This window comes from Pinus tabuliformis, chromosome 3_2, assembly GCF_031772625.1.
Source record: "Pinus tabuliformis cultivar Carrire ecotype Pingquan chromosome 3_2, CPIR1, whole genome shotgun sequence".
NCBI classification, from domain to species: domain Eukaryota; kingdom Viridiplantae; phylum Streptophyta; class Pinopsida; order Pinales; family Pinaceae; genus Pinus; species Pinus tabuliformis.
Window position 1 is genome coordinate 220125640 of NC_142302.1, and position 20277 is coordinate 220145916.

Here is a 20277-nt window from a genome sequence, read left to right on the forward strand (position 1 = left end):
TTTCAGGACTAAAGAATAATCTTGTTTCCATCGCGGTATTGGACGCCCATGGCTACGATGTGATTTTTAGCAAAGGAAATGTTTTACTTAGACACATCACCATGGGAAAGGTGAAACAGATCGGTGTGCGAGTCAAGAACCTATATTCACTTGAGGTACAAGATGCATACAAATACTTGAGGAGAAAGGAAAAATTTAGAGACTTGGTAGTTGAGAGGGAGCATGAATTACCTCTCAACATGCAGCCTCAGATGCAATGTCAGAAACAAACTCAGAAGCAACCTCAGCAAGTTGTGGAGAAACCACAATTGGAGAAGTAGAGAGGAGGATGAGTAGAGACATATACTCAAGTAGAGACCTCTAGTAGGGGGAAATTCCGAGCCAAGTGGGTAGAAGGAGCACATACATCCATACCTCCAGGTGTGAGGTGGGGAGATATGAAACTTTAGTCTAAGAGTTTTAGAAATTAGGCAAAGTCCCTTGAGGTGTGTTTGTCTCATGGATCATTACCTTGCTAAAGGGGCTCACAATATTGAGTAGCAGGAGGATTAGTGTCAGTTAGATACTGAGGAGTGAAAATCAGTGTTGGCGGCTGAGCAGGAGGCTCAGTAGCAAAGTCAACAACAACACAATTTTCTTAGTAGAGAGTTGCAAACAAAATTGATTCAATTTATTTTGTTTGGATGATTTTTGGGTTGCAGATGTTGTAGTAGAAACAAAAGCAATGAAAATTTTTGCATGCAAAACATTCCAAAGGTACCAGATGGTGATAGAGTTGAATTACTTTATTGTGGAGAGGGAGTGTTGAAAATAAAAAGAAGACATGTTAAAAATAACAACAAGAAAAATCCTAATTTAAATTTTCCTTGAATTAAATTGGGAATTAAATTGTAAGTCCACATCTCGTGACAACTTGTAATAGTTAACTAAGTTTTTTTTTTTGTAAGCTGGGGCGGGACTCTCCAATTTACATGTCCATTTATGTACCCCTCTACGGGGGAGGGGTAGCCCAAGATTTGAACCCAAGACTTCCGGTTCGGTGAGACTTCATTTCCATGGCCCTTGCCGTTTGAGCTACCCCATGTGGACGTAATAGTTAACTAAGTTAATTTGAATCAGTTAGCTCAATTAATTCAAGTTGGGGGTCTAACCAGAGTCATGTAGAGTGTCTCCTACAATTAGGAGCACTAGTTGAGTTTACTTGAGTTGTAATTATTTAATTCAGTTTAATTGAGTTAAATTTAGTTAAAATAGTTCCAATTGATGGAGGAATTAGTGGGGAGATCAGAAACAATGGGGTGTAACTAGCAACAGTGGGGTGTAAACAACATCAATGGGGTGTAACCAACAACAGTGGGGTGTAATCAACATCAGTGGGGTGTAACTTACTGTAGTGGGGTGTAACTTACTATAGTGGGGTGTAACTTACTGTAATGGGGTGTGACTTATTGCAGTGGGGTGTGATTTACTGTTGTGTGTTATGACTTACTGTAGTGGGGTGTAACTTACTGTAATGGGGTGTAAACTGCAGTAGTGGGGTGTAACCAACACTGATCTATAAATTGAATATTCACTCATAGTTAACTCATGCATGTCAGATCAGAGAAAAACCCAATTGAGATTGGAGTTCAGGGACATTGTATTATTAGTTGTATAATCATCCGAATTGTACAAGTGGTGCACACAATAAGAGGAAGGCCTATGAGGATTTCAAAATTCATAATTGTGGGATTTCCTAATTAAATATGGGCTGATTCCCAAGGGAAAAACGTAAGGAAATAGGAGCTTGACAGGTAACAAAATTGGGTAAGTATTGGCTTGAGTTTGTTTGGGAAGCAGTGAGATAAATAGAGATAGTGTAGAGGTTGCTCGGGCTTGAGAAAAGCATTGTAATCTTCTAATATTTTCTGATTAATGCAATATATAGATAGTAGGGGTTTTTAGGCGTGTCTTTCCCCAGAAAATTATTGTGTTATGTGTGATTCAATTCATTCTCTTTTATGTGTCATGATTTCATCGATCGTTTATTGTTTCCGTTGATGAGTAGAGTAGATTCAAGTCAATTGTTTTAGCATATTACAATCGACATTTTGAATATACAACGAATTTCTACACATCACAACTGAGACAAATTCTAGATTTGGGGAAGAGTGCAAGTTTCAAGGACTAACACACCAATTGGTTAATGAATTCCAGGACTCCTAATGACTTCCTTACTCAATTCCCACGAGCTAACAACTTCTTTCTTAGCTGACACCAGGAGTCCAAAGTTGTCCAACCTCACTCCAGGTGTTCTCACAATGATTCATCCCCTTCTTGGGAGTCCAGAATCCACTATGCCATCCGAGCATTAACCACTAGTCATCATTATGGTCTTAAATGACTTTTTCTTTAAGATGGTCTCTAACCAAGTTGTTATAGGGTTCCAATGTTTTCTATCTCAACCCACAGACTTCAAGGGACCCAAGCTATTACAGGGTGCCAGTGACTCTATCCCAACCCACAACCTCTAGGGACCTAAGCTATTACAGGGCTCTAGAGACCTCGATCTCAACCCACAACCTCGAAGGACTAAAGCTATTATAGGGCTCTAGCGATTCCATCTCAACCCACAAACTTCCAGGACCCTAAGCTATTATAGGGCTGTAGAGACTAGTGTATCAACCCACAACCTCCAGGGTTTGAGAGAGCCAATACCCTTCACTTCTCTTCTCTTTTCCCGACATCTCCTGTAGTGAACTCCTTCTCTACTCACACACATCCTACTCTGCCTGTCTCCCCCCTTTCCACATTCTCCTTTATTTTCTCAGTTTTCTTCCTCAACTTATATTACTGTTGTGTACTCTATTTCATCTACAATTCACTTTATCTTCCATAAATTCCCATCTCTTCTTTCTTGGGGTAGCTTCCCAATAATAATGGGCTTGCATACCTCTTTCCATGATCATTTAATTTCAAGAGCTCTCTTATTTACTTTTGGAACTTACCAATATTTAATGGTTGTCTTGTGCTTCTAGGTTTCACCCTTACACAAGAAACCCATAACGTCCTAAGAACCAAATTGCTTCCCGGTTATGGAATCTATGTCCCTTAGTCAACCCCCATTCTTTATTTCAATTCGTTGTACAACATTTCTGGTGCATATACATGCCCTTTTTATGGGGACCTTGGGTGGGGCTATCACAGTCCCTACCCCCTTGAGGGAACACCATCCTCGGTGTTCAATTTTCAATATACAGTCACAAAATCAAAATGCAACATATACTGTTTGTGGAGCTTTATACACACTACTCTATATAATATTTACAATTGTACATGCTTATTTTGACAATTGATCTGAATATCACTCGTGAGTGATCTCAGTTATTAATTAATGAACGAAGGTATTACAGACTCATGTGCGGATGTGTGTCTATGTTATCATAGGCAACGGATCGATTAGATTGCAAAATACACAGACACTGGAAAATGGAAAACAATAAGAGAATCACAGTAAGAAAATACAAGAACACAACATATTAATAAGGAGTTCACCCAATCCTCCTGGGCTATGTCTCCGGTCCAGCTTTCAGTGATGGCCTTCTTTTATTTTGTCTTTAAAGCAGAGTTTTTACAGTGAGGAGCTCAACTTGAGTCTCCTAAAACAAATAATGCTTAGTAGGGTGGTTCTTGGATTCCCCAAGCCATTAGAGTGCATAGACTCTTCCTTACCAAGTCTCGACCTCACTGGTCTTAATGGGATGAGTCCAACTTGGTACTTAGTTCCTGACAGATATCCTCACAGGGATCACTTGAACCTCTCAAGATTGGTTCTGTCTGCTCAATGCCACCTTACTCTGCAGGTCAACTCGGCTCTCTGTTTTTTGCTTCTTGCTTCACTGTCTCCTCCTTCTTTTTCACTATCTTCGCTTCTCTTGCTCTCTCTGTCTCCTTGTTCTGTTTTTTGTCTGTTCATGGCTTAAAGCCAATCCGTTTCATGACTGTTCGCTTCCCCTTCCACCCCTTCGGATCACCTGCTACTATTCACTTGGAGCTTCCTGCCTCTGCGTCATCGCCACTATGTAACGTCTCATAGGGAAGTGGCAACTTATCCTCTCATGAATTGCGCCAGCTCTTCCTCAAACGGTTCGGTATTTTGGTTACGCTGTGTAATGATTAATCCGCCAACTCAGCAGTCAGATCAGACTTCAGAATTTTATATGCCGCAACTTAATTCTCCCTCTAGATCCGGTCATTCATTGGGCACAATCTCCACCATTAGATCTGGAGCCCCTTGACCCTACGGTGTTCGCTCTTATCGCACGGTTGACTTGCTCGACTGTTAGCCCGCGATGAGAGGTGGTTTTCTCTCTCATCCGCTGGACACGCATCGTGCAATGTATGGAATCGCTTGTTCTCCTGCCAAATCCACTTACTGCCCAAAATGCCTCCGATATTCCGTCGATTTTGGGGTGCGTGACCCGCCTTTCACTTTAGCACTTTTTCCCTACGGTTTCTTGGCTTCCCATGCGACCGAGCACTCGGGGCTTTTCCTTCTAGAGGGGTTTTTCCCAGCGATGCATGAATAGCGCTAAGCACTAATCGCGCATCAGAAACAACCTCCGTTTTCCGATCCGGACTTCCTAACTGCTAGTTTGCACCCTGCGCGGTCTCCATGGGCCTCAGTCAACGTGCTTTGACCAAGGTCCTCGTCGTTCCTTGTTGGCTAGAAACTACCACTGTTCAGAGGTCTTCCTGATAGCTCCTTGTTCACAAGGTTTTTATGTCTATCCTGATTTGATACAGTTATAGAACTTTGATAATTTTTATGGATCCAATTCAGATCATGGCCTTCCCACTAAAAAAGCTTTTGGACCACCAAAATTTGGTTTTCAAACATCGACTAAATAAGGTTATAATTGTCTCACTTGTCCAATCTCTATCCACTTTGCACTGCTCGACTTTGAACCCTTGAGCCCAACTTTGAGGTACTCAACATCTCCCTTGCGTGTCGTCCTCACCTTCCTGTCTAGAATTGTGTCTTCCTGCAATTCATTAAGATATTCAGGCAGTAGGTCATCAATAGAAGGCAATTGACTCTGCTCTTTAGGATCCTCAATTAGAGAAGGTTCAAACAATCTCAAGCAATTTGCATTTACGACTGAGTAGATGTGCCTGTAATCTGGTAGGTCAAGGCGAAAAGCATTCTCACCAATCTCCTCAAGTATCTTGAAGGGTCCATACCTGATAGGCTTTAGCTTTTTACCTTCACCTTGCATCCTGTCCTTGCTGATATACACCCAGACTTGGTCACCAACTTGGAAACTATGCTCCATCTGATGCTTGTCATGCCTTGCCTTGTATTTGGCTTGGCTCTTTTCCAACTGTTCCTGTACTGCCGGTGGATCTCTTGGATTTGTTCAATGAACCTAGTTGCCCTGTCCACATCACTGCATCCCTCAACTGTGGTGTCTTTACCAAAGACAAAATCCAAAGGAGACCTTGGTGTGAAACCAAAACAGGTCTCAAAAGGATATCTCTGTGTCGAAGAATGTTTTGCTTTGTTGTAACCATGCTGCACATAACATAAATGTTCATCCCAAAGCTTAGGATGCTTGCTGCAATATCCCCTGAGTAACTGGATCACTTTCCTGTTAACTACTTTTGTCTGACCATCAGTTTGTGGATGAAAAGCTGTGCTTATTTTTAGTTTGGTGTCCATCAGTTCCACAGATTTGACCAAAAATTCCCCACAAATCGGGTGTCTCGATCAGATACAATGGAAGTGGGTAATCCAAAATGAACCCATACATGTTGAAAAAATAGTTTTGTAGTTTTTTCAGCTATAATCTGCGTATTACAAGGTATCAAAATACACATTTTGCTGAACCTATCCACAACAACATACATATAATCATGACATTTCCTAGATTTAGGCAGTCCTCCAACAAAATCCATGGAAACACTTTCCCAAGGGTGAGAAGGAACTGGTAATGGAGTGTACAAGCCTAGTTTTCTATTGCTGGGCTTGCTTTTTGCACACATAGTACACCCTCTTACATATCTAGAAACTGTCTCATTCATTTTTGGCCAATAACAAAATCTTTGCAACTGTGCAACTATTTTACTTACCCCAACGTGACCGGATATTAGAGAAGTGTGTGCTTCTCGAATTATCTTTACCCTTTCAATTTGTGGAATGCATAACTTCCCACAATGATATAGGAGTCGGTCCTTTACATGATAATCCAATTCTTCTACTCGTTTGCCTTGATTTAAAGTTTATTATACATCTTTGAAATCTGTATCTTGAGCATATTGTTCAATGTAGCTCTCATGTAACATAGAATTATGCTTAAGTATAGCAGATGCATTTATAATGGGTCTAGATAACATGTTTGCAACTTTATTATGTATGCCCTTTTTATATCTGATGACTAAATGAAACTGTTGTAGAAAACCCATCCATCTATAGTGTCTTGATTGCTGCAACTTAGTTTGGGAGTGTAGATATTGAAGTGGTTGATGATTAGTATGTATTACTGTCTCTTTGCCCATTAAGTAATGTTTCCACTTTTTTACACTCTATATTAACACATACAATTCTTTATCATATGTGGGATAGTTAACTACTGCAAAATTAAATGTCTCAGAATGATAACATATGGGTTTACCATGTTGTGTCAACACTGCTCCCATGGCATAGTCATTGGCATCCGTTTGGATCTCAAATGGTCTTTGAAGATCAGGCAGTGCTAGTACAGGTGCTGTACTAATCTTTTCTTTCAAGGTGTCGAAGGCTTTCTGCTGTTTGCCTCCCCACTAAAACACCTTGTTCAATCCTATTAAAGCATGTAAGGGAGCTGCAATTAAGGAAAAGTTAGAAATTACCTTTCTCCAATATTGTGCTACTCCTAAGAAGCTTCTAACTTTTGTAGCAGATTTGGGTTTAGGCCAGTTTACAATCACTGCCACCTTAGAGGGATCTATCTTCAATTCACCATTCCCTACTATATGTCCCAAATAATTCAGAGATGTTTTGCCAAATTCACATTTTGAGAGTTTAACATAAATTTTTTCTCTTTTCAAAACATCTAGTGTCTGCTTAACATGCTTTAAGTGTTCTTCCCATGTTTTGCTAAATATCAGAATGTCATCCAGATACACAATGAAAAAATCATCAAGAAGAGGTTTGAGTACATCATTCATTAATCTCATGAAAGTAGTAGAGTGTTAGTTAAGCCAAAAGGAATAACCATCCACTCATACAATCCCTGCTTTGTTTTGAAAGCAGTCTTCCATGCATCCTGTTCTGCAACCCTGACCTGATGATATCCACTATGCAGGTCTAGCTTGGAAAAATAAACAGCTTCTTTCAATTGATCTAAAACATCATCTATGAGAGGAAGGGGATAACGATTTTTTATTGTTATCTTATTCAGTTCTCGGTAATCAATGAACATTCTCCATGAGCCATCTTTTTTCTCACCAAAACGATTGGTGACCCACATGGTGATGTGCTAGGTTTGATCAACCCCTTCTCAAGCAACTCCTGCACCTGCTTCTTGATTTATGCATTCTCTAAAGCGGACAACCTGTACATTCCAATATTAGGCAATGGAGCATCTTGCTGCAAAATAATATCATGCACTATTTCCTTTTTGGGTGGCAAACCTTTAGGTTCTTGAAACAAGATATCATACTTTTAAACAACCTTTTCTAAATTAGCGTGCTGTTTGGCATTATAGCCTTCAAATACATTGGTTTTATCAGGTTTCTTTTCCTTTACAACCATCACTAAGAATTTTTGGCATGAATTTATCATTCTTTCCATTTGCCCTGAGTTTATGAGACTGTAATTATTCTTGAGCTTATGAGCTCTTACAAAGTATTCGATTCCATCTTTAACAAGTAGATACTTGTTCTCAGCTCTATAGAAAATAGCTTTTTTGTCATACAAGTAAGGACTTCCTAAAACAATTCCACATATATCCAAAGGAATAATGTCTAACTCAACCTCATCTACAAATGATGACCCAAAAGAAAACTTGAGTTTTCATTGTCTAGTCACTTATAGTTGTGCTTTATCATTCAACCATCCTAATGGGTATGGTTTCTTGTGAGGTGTAGTTACTAATCCCAACTTCTTTACAATTGCTTCAAAAATTAAATTTACTTGTGAACCACTATCAAACAAAGTATTAATCTTTTGATGTTTGGAAACAACTCGAATATGGAAAAGCTCATGTATTTTTCTCTCATTTTCTTCATCAATAGTAGATTGTGCAGAATTACTAGCAGATGCTTCAGAATCCTTACCTTTTATACATGTGGCTACAATAGTTGTTTCATCTCCTGAGGCTGACCCCAAATCTTTCTGAATAGCTGCAGTAGTCTTCTTCTTCTTGCCCTCGAACTTCTTAGGTCTCAGGTCTGGATGCAGAATCCAACAGTGCCCATTATCATGCCCATCCTTTTTATAGTGAGTGCATGAAGCCTTTCTTTTCTGTGCAGTGTTAGCCTTCCTTTCTTTCCATTTCTACTTTCTTTTCTCCTTATTCTTTCTTGCAGTGGGTTGGGATGATCCCCCAACTTCTGGACTTCCATTATTTCCTCTAGCTTCTAGATGAGTAGCTTGTACAGATACCTCATCTATACTAGTAGGATTAAACATGAGGATAGTGTGCCTCATGTAGCTGTGTAGACCACCAATGTACTTCAACAGAGTCTCATGTGAGTTTAATGAGATTCCTAGAATCAATGCTCTCTTTCTAAATTCTTGAGTGTATCCTTGTACACTTTGCCCTTTCAACTGTCGAAGAGTTTTCTAGCTCATCATGGCTTGCTGCATGTAGGCTAATGGATAGAACTGCTTTTTGATTGCAGAAACAAATTCACTCCAGACAAGGATAGTCTTACCATGTCTCTTTAGGTTAGCTTGGGTCCTGCCTTCCCACCAAATCATGGCAGTGCCTCCAAGGCGTAGGCTTGCCAGCTGAATCTTGCTCTTGTCTGAATCAATATTATACACTGTGCAATAAACATCAATTTGTCTAATCCAATTGTCCAACTTTTCTGCATTCAACTCTCCATCATATATAGGTAAATCAAATTTAACATCTAGTTTAATCAAAGATGCCTTATTTTTATGTTTAGGGCTATTAGGAGGTGTGAGAAAGCTTTCTTCATTCCCTTTGCCTTTTGATTGGTCATGGAAGTGAGACTCATCTTCTCCTTTGTCTTTTTTGGAGCCTGATGAATCTTCATCCTTGTGTTTTCTAAAGTCCCTATTCATTTCCTCTACCATGGACTTTATGGCTAGGAAACTATCTATGAATTGAGGTTTTGGCCCCATAGAACCTTCCTCTGACATTGTCTTCCGAGGATAGACTCTCCCAATTTCAGGATTAGTTTCAACCAACTCTCCTTCTCCTAATTTGAGCTTTGATCTAGTGAGCATTCAACAACTAAATCCAACACAAGCTTGTCTAACCTTAACAACCTTTAGCTCTGATACCACTTGATCTGAAAATCACTCATGAGTGATCTTAGTTATTAATTAATGAACGAAGGTATTACAGACTCATGTGCTGGTGTGTGTCTATGTTATCTTAGGCAACAGATCAATCAGATTGCAAAATACACCGACACTAGAAAATGGAAAACAGTAAGAGAATCACAGTAAGCAAATATAAGAACACAACAGATTAATAAGGAGTTCACCCAATCCTCTTGGGCTACGTCTTTGGTCCAACTTTCAGTGGTGGCCTTCTTTTATTGTGTCTTTAAAGCAGAGTTTTTACAGTGAGGAGCTCAATTTGAGTCTCCTAAAACAGACAATGCTTAGTAGGGTGGTTCTTGGATTCCCCAAGCCACTAGAGTGCACAGGCTCTTCCTTACCAAGTCTCAAACTCACTGGTCTTAATGGGATGAGTCCAACTTGGTACTCAATTCCCGACAGATATCCTCACAGGGATCGCCTGATCCTCTCAAGCCTGGTTCTGTCTGCTCGATGCTGCCTTACTTTGTAGGTCAATTTGGCTCTCTGTTTTCTGCTTCTTGCTTCACTGTCTCCTTCTTCTTTTTCACTTTCTTCACTTCACTCTCTCTCTCTGTCTCCTTGTTCTGTTCTCTGTATATTCATGGCTTAAAGCCAATCTGTCTCATAACTGTTCACTTCCCCTTCTGCCCCTTCGGATCGCCTGCTGCTTTTCGCTTGGATCTCCCTACCTCTGCGTCATCGCCACTGTGTAACGTCTCACAGGGAAGTGGCCACTTGTCCTCTCATGAACTGCGCCAGATCTTCCTCAAACGGTTCGGTATTTCGGTTATGCTGTGTAATGATTCATCCACCAAGTCAGCGGTCATGTTGGACTTCAGAATTTTATATGCCGCAACTTAATTCTCCCTCCAGATCTAGTCATTCATCGGGCGCAATCTCTGCCGTTAGATCTGGAGCCCCCAGATCCTACGGTGTTCGCTCTTATCGCGCAGTTGACTTACTCGACCATTAGCCTGCAATGAGAGGTGGTTTTCTCTCTCATCCGCCTGCAATGTATGGAATCACTCGTTCTCTTGCCAAATCCACTTACCGCCCAAAACGCCTCTGATATTCCGCCGGTTTTGGGGCGTAGGACCCGCCTTTCGCTTTAGCGTTTTTTCCCTACGGTTTCTCGGCTTCCCATGCGACCGAGCGCTCGGGGCTTTTCCTTCTCTAGGGGTTTTGCCCAGTGATGCGCGATTAGTGCTAAGAAACGGCCTCCGTTTTCTGATTCGGACTTCCTAACTGCTAGTTTGCGCCCTGCGCGGTCTCCAAGGGCCTCAGTCAGCACGCTTTGACCGAGGTCCTCATCGTTCCTTGCTAGATATAAATTGCCACTGTCCAGAGGTCTTTTTGATAGCTCTTTGTTCACAAGTTTTTAAAGTCTGTCCTGATTTGATACAATTATAGAACTTTGATAATTTTTATGGATCCAATTTGGATCAACAATCAAATGAGAAAGGATATTTGACTTTCATGGAATCAACCAATTCCCATTTGGCCTGCTCTAGCCCATAAGGCTTCCACTATACCTTGAATTTCTCTATGGCTTGGTTATGGAGCATGAGACTCCTCTAGTATGGTAGGCACATTGGTTATGGTTGGAATTATCTGTCTGGTTCCACCTACAACACAGAACAATCAATCACATGATTACAACCTTGCACATAATTTTTAAGTAAGGAAACATGAAAAAAATCATTAACTATAACTGATGGAGGTAAGGCCAATCCATATGCTACTAGTCATATCTTCTTGAGATTTAAAATGGAACACAATATCGCGGTTCCAACTTAGTATATGTCCCCACCCCGAGGGAACTCATTTTGGATTTAATCCTCAGATAAACATGTTCTCCAACTTGGAATTCCTTATGGATCCTGTGATTATCTACACATCTCTTCTATCTATTCTGTGATGCCTTCATATTTTTCCTTATGACTTGGACTTGCTGTTGCATATCCTTGAGCATATCAAGTCTTATATAGACTATGTTAACTGGTTCATTCTAGCTAATAGGGTTGTTAAACTTCCAGACATATAATGCTTCAAAGGGCCTCAACCTTATGGATTCTTAGTGTCCATTATTATATGAAAATTCCACCTATGGGAGATACCCTTCCCACTTTTTGGGCTAATGAATCACATACATTCTTAACATATCCTTCAAAGTCTGATTTGTCCTTTCGGTTTTCCCATTGATCTGATTATGGTATGCAGTACTGAATGCTAATTTCGTTCCCAAGCATGCGAATAGTTATTTCTAAGAGTTGGACATGAAATTAGCATCTATATTAGACATGAACCTTTTGGGGATGCCTTGCAGATTCACGATCTCTCTTATAAATATTTGTGCTATTTTGCTAGAAGAATGGGTGGATTTGACCGACACAAAATGAGATACCTTACTAAGCTTGTCCACCACTACAATAATTACGTCATGCTGGTTTTCTATTTTAGGTAATCCTATGATGAAATCCATAGATATCACTTCCCACTTACGTTCCGGGATAGGGATAGGAGGTAATAATCCCACTGTATGTCTGGATTTGACCTTCACGTGTTGGCTTTCCAAGCATTGCGACATGAAGTTTGTCACTTCTTTCTTTACATTTCTCCAGTAGTAGCTTCTTTTAATGGATGTGAGCGTATTTTGATACCTTGGGTGTCCTAAGTAGGGCTTAGCATGGAATTATCCCATTATCAGTCCATTTATTTCGTCATTTTTAGGCACATAAATTTTTCCTTTAAATTTGATTAGACTGTCCTCAGTGAGGTGGTATTCTCCATCCTTACTACCTCATTGTAGTTTCTACTTCAACGTTGGTATTCTTCATTTGACAATCTAGAATTTCTAATATTTTCATTTAGATCCGTCACACATGAACTTACAATTTCCAAATGATTTGCTTGTATCCTTCAGTTCAAAGCATCAACAACCTTTGTTTCTTTTACTTTGATGTACTTGATATCGAAGTCAAATTCGTTGAGTGTGGTCAACCATGTGGCTTGCCTAACGTTTAGCTTGGGCTGCTCAAAAAAATATTTGAGTCCACTAGGATCTTTCATGGGCATGAACTCTTGACCAAGGAGGTAGTTCCTCCCCATTTTCAAAGCATGAATAATAACAGCCAATTCCAGGTCATGCATCACATAATTTTCCTCATGTTTACTAAAATTTTTGGACTCATAGCACACAAATTGCCCCTCCTGCATTAAGACTCCCTCAAGTCCCTTCTTGCAGGCATTGGTACTTGCTACGAAGTCTCTATTAGGATCCACAATCCTTAACACTGGTGAGAAATTAATTTAACTGGTCAAAGTTATCTGCATATTGTGTAGTCCGTTAAAATCTCTTCCCTTTTATCTATAGGGTTGAGATAGGGTGGCATATTTTGGAGAAGTTCCAGATAAATATCTTGTAATATCATGCCAGTCCCATGAAGAATGTAATCTCATCTACATTCCTTGGAGTTGGCCACTCCTTGATGGCTTTAACCTTATCTGGATCAATCGACACACATTCCTTGGATACAATGTGCCCTAAGTAGTGTATTCATGTCTAAAATAATTCACACTTATCTAACTTTACATAGAGATGGTGCTCTCTCAATAATTGTAACACAAAAACAAGATGTTGCTCATGTTATCCTTCTGTTCTTGACTAGACCAATATGTCGTCCACAAATACAATGAAAAACTTATCCAAGTATGGTCAAAACACTCTGTTCAATAAACACATGAACGCGGCATGAGCATTGGTAAGTCCAAAGGGTACTACCACAAATTCGTAGTGCCCATATCTCGTATGGAAGGTAGTCTTATGAATGTCCTCCTCCTTGATTCTTACTTGATGGTAGCCCGACCTCAAGTCAATTTTGGAGAATATTGATGCTTCTCTTAAATGATCAAAGAGATCATCAATGCTTGGCAATGGGTACTTATTATTGATGTTTACCTTGCATATTTTTCTATAGTCATTGCGTAACTCATGGTTCCATCCTTATTTTTCATGAATAATATCGATGCTCCCAAGGAGACACAATTGGCTTTATGTATCCCTTGTTCAACATTTCTTTCAGCTGCAACTTAATCTCAACCAACTCTGGAGTGCTCATTCTGTAAGGGGCCTTCAATGTTGGTGCTGCCCCAGGTATCAATTCGATATAGAAGTCTATCTCTCTATGATTGTGTAATCTTGCAACCTATACTAGAAAGAAATCTACATACTATCACAACACTGGGAGCCTTTGGAGTAGCTCTGCCTCCTCTCCTTGTGTCACTCTATCGACTCCTCTATATTTGGAAACCTGTATTACAAACGAAATACATCCCTTCTTACCACTACACTTGGCATGTGTGGTAGTGATCAACCTTACTGATGCATGATTCTTCTTTCCTGACAATATTATCTTAATCCTTTGCTCATCCAGACATTCTATTGCCTTTTTGTAGCAATCTACCTTGGTTTGATGCACACAAAACCAATCCTTTCCTAGCAACATGCCATACCCACCTCATGGCAGCACCTTTAGTTGAGCTGTAGTTGTCATTCCATTAAGTTCTAGAACACATGACCTCAACCAGTGGCTGATTTACTCTTTATCCCTGTTGCCAACTAAACCAACCACGGTTCTCCGTGCACTTCAACATTCAATTTGCACTTCCTGACAATCTCTGGGCTGATATAAATATAGTTAAAACTTAGATCAATCTAGAATAAAACGTCTTGTTCTCATATCTTACCTTCCATCTCAATGATAGATGCCTGGTGGTATGCTTTGTAGTTGTCCAACGACGCGTAAATCCTGGGTACACTCCAGGCTACTCCACCCAAAATGCTTTCCTCTTGCGCACTGTAGATTTTGGGTTGATCCAGGTGGATATTGGTGGCCACCCGCCTATTCCACTTAGAACCTCACCATTGTTTATTTCAATTTTTCAGTTTCCTTAATTGTAGCACAATTTACTATTTTTGGAAATTTTTCAGGTCTTGAACTTCCAGAGCCGTTTTGAGGCCCCAAATAATGTTTTTTTGGAAAAAGGGAAAACATGAATCTTTGACTCATGTTTGGAGTCGAAAGTTTTAGTCCTCAGATAATTTTTTCTATCGAGGTATTGTGCACGTCAAACAAATATCGTATGCCAAAGTTACGACCAGGAAGTTGATGTACCAATTTACCCAAATGGGGCCCATAGGTTTAGCGATTCATCTCCCAGGGTTAGGTTTTTGGATGTTTAGGGATTTCCATTGTTTATCAATAATAAATAGGCCTTGGATCCTTATTTTAACACAATTTAGAGGCATGTAGCTTCCACATCTCTTCTCGAAGATAAGTTACCATCACTCGAGCTAGTTTATTTCTATTTCCGTATGTAAGCATATTTCAGTTCTTTGATATTAATGAAATGAAGTTTTATTTTTGCTACATCTCTGTGTACATGTGTATTTCTGTATTTTGTTGTGTTCCTGCATAAGTCAGGATTAATGGTATCATAGCACCCTGCTCTTTCTCTATTTTTATTTGCATGTCCCTAACAAGGTCAAGGTATAAGGAGCTAGGGCTCGAACTGGTTGAACGTTTGTGATACTAGCCTCGCAAACCCCGACAACCTCCCATGGAAGAAGAAAAAAAAGATGAGAGGGCAGGATATCCTTTCAAAATATTTCTTGAGGAAGCCCTTGAGCAACAACGGAGCGCAATGATGTATAAATTTTACCAGATCCTTCGACGACTACCCATAGGTGACACATCTTCATCCAACAACTACTCTGGAGGCGCCACTCCTTTTAAGGTACAAGTTAACTTTGATATTCCCATATTTGAGGGCTAGATAGCTGCATATGCCGTAGAGAGATGGTTAAAAATGTTGGAAGGATATTTTTTAGTTCATGACTTTTCCAATCAGAAAAATATTATTTTTTCATTTCCCAAAGCCACCCAACACATCAAGGACTGGTGGGAAACCTACTGTGAACAAAAGGATAAGAGGGAATCTTCACTATTTTCAGCCGCACCCATTTGGAATTATTTCCAAGATGTCATCAAGGAATAATATTACCATGTTGGGAGCTATAAATATAAATACATAAAGTGTACCACGCTACGGAAGAGAAGGGACCAATATGTGCTAGAGTTCACAGATGGTACTCAAGTGCTGTAATTGTCTACATAAGTACATCCAAGATGAGATGGAATTTCTGGACATCTCCTTACTTAGCGCCACCTATTGATATGTTGTCAATATTGAGCAAAAATTTAAATAAAATAAGTGAGACTTTGGATCTATGAATCCAAAGTAAGGGAAATGCACCCCCAAACCGCAAAACAAAGGGAAAATCCAAGGCAGGGTGACCTAGGACAACCCATTTAAGTCGTAAGTGAATAAAAAAACCATGAAGGCAAAGAAGGACATAGGGAAATGGTGTGAGTTCCATAAGATCCCCACTCATAACACAAGTGCATGTTGAGCCAAGCAGTCACTGGTGGCTGAGCTAAAGGTTTCTAAATTAGAAGCATGTTCTGACTCTGATTCAGAAACCGACAAGGGGAATGACAAATGGAAGAAAATTGTTGATGTGGATCCTAGTGCCACCATTTCCACCACCAAGATCTAGAAGTATGAGCTCGAATATCTAGAGGAGGGGGATAAAATCTTCCACTCATAGATGTGGGTTAAGGGTTCTCCGCTGAAGTTCATTCTCAACAGCAGGAGCCAAAATAACCTCATTTCAGTAAAGGTAATGAAGTAGTTGGGCCTACCGACCACACCACACCCACAAATATACATCATCGGGTGGATTTACTAAGGGTGATCTCTCCGGGTCAGCCAACGATGTCGCATTCCCTACAACATCAAGCCCTTCACGGATAAGGTACTATGTGATGTTTCTCCTATTGAAGTTTGTGATGTATTATTAGGCCAACCATACTTGTGGAAGAAACCTTCTATGTATGAGTCTAGGCCTCACACTGTAATTATTACTTTGGCTGATAATTTGTATAAGATACCAAAGGTAGCACCGCCTACTACCATTTCTTTGATCAATATGAAGAAATGCAGTATGATCATTTCCCAAACTGGGAAATTTGTTTTCCTTATTATTCTCCCTTAGGGAAAGAAGAATATTATGGCCATGACCTCTAGACATGTCTCCTCCACATGGGAAAAAGAAATTGTAAAAGTTGTGGAGGAGTACAGGGATATCCTCATCTCACCCACAGGGGTACCTCTACACTGTCAGGTCAAGCACTCCATCGATCTGACCCTAGGCAACCTGCTACCCAATGGACCAATCTATTGATACTCTATTCTGTAGAATGATCAAATTAAGAGGAAGATTTAGAAGATATTGTAGAAAGGACACATCAGGCCAAGTTCATCACCCTGTGGGAGCTTGATTGTGTTGGTACAGAAGAAGGACGGGACCTGGAGACTTTTTATTGACTATCAGGTGCTGAACAAGATCACTGTCCAAAACAGGTATACAATCCCACTGATTGATGACCTTCTAGACTGGCTTAAGGGTGCCAAATATTTCAGCAAGATTGAATTGAAGTATGGTTATCATTAGGTATCGATCAAACCCTCCGATGTGTGGAAGACTACCTACAAATCCAATCAGGGCATTTTTGAATGGCTAGTCATGCCTTCGAATTCACGAATGCCTCCGCAACCTTCATGAAGTTGATGGATTACATCTTGTAACCCTTCACCAACTCATTCGTGGTGGTTTATTTGGATGACATTGTTGGAAATAATATTGAGAGGGGGGGGGGGGGGGGGGTTGAATCAGTATTATCAAAATCAATACAACTTTTCCATTCCCATATTAAGATTCATATAGGCTACTTCAGTTAATGGAACCCGCGTGTATATGCAACTATGTCTAATACAACTAGCGCATATCCAGAATACTTATGATTCAGTTAATCCATTAAATGTTGATCTTTAGTTAGTGCATCAAAACTTCATTATCCATATAAACAGTAAGCAAGTGCAGTAAAACAGAACAGATCATCACACACAAGAAGCACACATGAACACCATGATATAAGGTGGAAAACCAATGTGGGTGAAAACCACCTGCAGCAATATGTCTCTATCTTCTTTCAATTAGAAACTTCTTTTTACAATGATTTTGTATTGGTGCAGTCCTTTCCCAGTACGCAGGCTACAACCTTCTCTCGTTCTCTAGGCTCCCCTGGAAGGGAGCTACAACCCCCTTAGCTCTTGTACTAGCCGATCCATTTACTAGTACGTAGGTGCCAGCCTACTAAAATGCTCCAATCTTTACTCGTGTTCCAGCTGCTACTGGAAGGGAGTTACCACCCCCTTAGCTCTTGTACTATCTGATGTACTAGTATGTAGGTGTCGACCTATAGAAGGCTACAACCTTCTCTTTCTTCCTCCAGGTACCACGTTTCATAAATTTTCACACTGGATACTCCTGAAGCACAACACAATAATTTGAAGGCCACGTTTCATCCAATTTTCATACTAGACCCATAAATATCATTGAAGCACAAAACAATCAATACTAGCATCATCAATTTCTGAATCATTGAAACACTGAAACCCTGTCAACAACACAGTCACCAGAACATAGAGCAGACAATAGAACTCTGCAATAACAATCAGACCCAACTGCAACTTCAACATCATACTTCATAATGTATACGCTACTACGATGAATCAAACCTGCATATATAAGCGCTTTCACGAAAGCCAATCCGTGTACAGATCTATAAATATTCAATCATGACTTGCAGCTATTTCAAACTTAAGTTATGCCAGTTCAGAACATTACGTGCATCAGTATGCAGATCTAGAATAAGCATAATCAACCATATAGAGATAGTTCATTTCAAACCATTTGATCCCGATCTATCCTTAGATCTTGTTCTCCATCAACCGGTGAGATTCCTCCTTAGCTCAGATCAAGCAATGTGTCATAAAACCATAACCTGCATAGTGGATCTCATACTTCATCAGATATTCAAGACTTTCTCAATACATTTGCCTCAGGGAAAATTTTAAGAACCCCCCCTAAATTTATAAATATAATAAATGGGCGAATCTCCATGGTATATAGGAAATATGGAAGGCGATTTTATTAATAATATAATATGTATATATAATTTTTTGGCGAATCTCTCACCAAGCATGGCGAATATTTTACTCAATTATAAAATCTTGTAAGATCTTGGCGAGTCTTTCACTAAATAATAAAACTTTGTAAAGTCCTAGTGAATCTTAGCATAGGCTACATGCTGGTTTAATTCCCCCATTTAAATAGGCTACATTCCAGGTGAATACCATGGGTCAATACCATGTGCCATTTTGGTGAATACCATGGGTCAATACCATGTGCCATTTTTGTTTTTATTAATTCTAATATTAGGGTTAATAATGGTTTTTGCATGGTATTAATAACAATCTAGTCCATGGTATTTGTCCCATAGTATTTTGGCCATAGGTTTCACCTAAATATAACCCATTTTTTGAGTGTTCGTAAATATAAGGTGACTTATGGAGTAAATATAAAAAAATGTTTTATTTTTTTACCATACCTCTCGTTTATTTATATTTTTATTAATTTATGATACCTCTTTTACAAATATGGTATTTGGCCCATAGGATTCACTTAAATAAAACCTCTTTCTTGAGCCTTCATAAATAGAACAAGGGTTATGGACTAAATATAAAAAGAGGTTTTATTTATTTACGATACGTCTAGTTTATTTATATTTTTATTTATTTACCATACCAAAAAGACATTTTATTTATTTACCATACCTCCACTTTACTTATATTTTTATTTGTTTACACCCTTACATGTATATAAGGTGACTTATGGAGTAAATATAAAAAACGTTTTATTTATTTACCATACCTCCACTTTACTTATATTTTTATTTGTTTACACCCTTACATGTATATAAGGTGACTTATGGAGTAAATATAAAAAATGTTTTATTTATTTACCATACCTCTCATTAATTTATATTTTTATTAATTTACCATACCTATTTTATAAATATGGTATTTGGCCCGTAGGATTCACTTAAATAAAACCTATTCTTGAAAATGGGCGAATGGATTCACTTAAATAAAACCTATTCTTGAAAATGGGCGAATAGAAGGTTGTAAGTCCTAATTTCAATGGCTAAATTTACCTTTTTTACCCTCTCCCTTAAAATAAGGTGGGCTATTTGAGGTGATTTGTAAAAATGTACTATGATACAAAATATTCGCCAAAGGGCGAACATTCGCCCCTAAAATTATCCTTGATTTGCCTAATGATCTTCTTCTCCTTTTATAGTCTTAGGCCTTACTCAATACCATGGTCCAAAACCATTGAGAACCAATATTAGGGACCCAATACCTAGGTTCAACACTTCGGACGCAATACCAAGGACCAAAACCATATGTATAAATACCACAGATCCAGAAATAAGCTTTCCCACATGTACACGCTTTTTTGTGCATGAAAGTGCATGCATACACATACGTGAATTTTGATCAAAAATCCCGCGTGTATACGCGTCTTTGTATATAGAGAACCTGCGTGTATACCCTACTTGGTATGTAGTGAACCTGCATATATACGCGACTTGGTACATAGTGAACCTGTGTATAACTTGCCTATGTACGCGACTTGGTATATAGTGAACCTGCGTATATACTCATCTTTCTTCATTCTTTGTAGTCTGATCATCAATTCTTTGCTACTGACCTGCTGCACTATAATC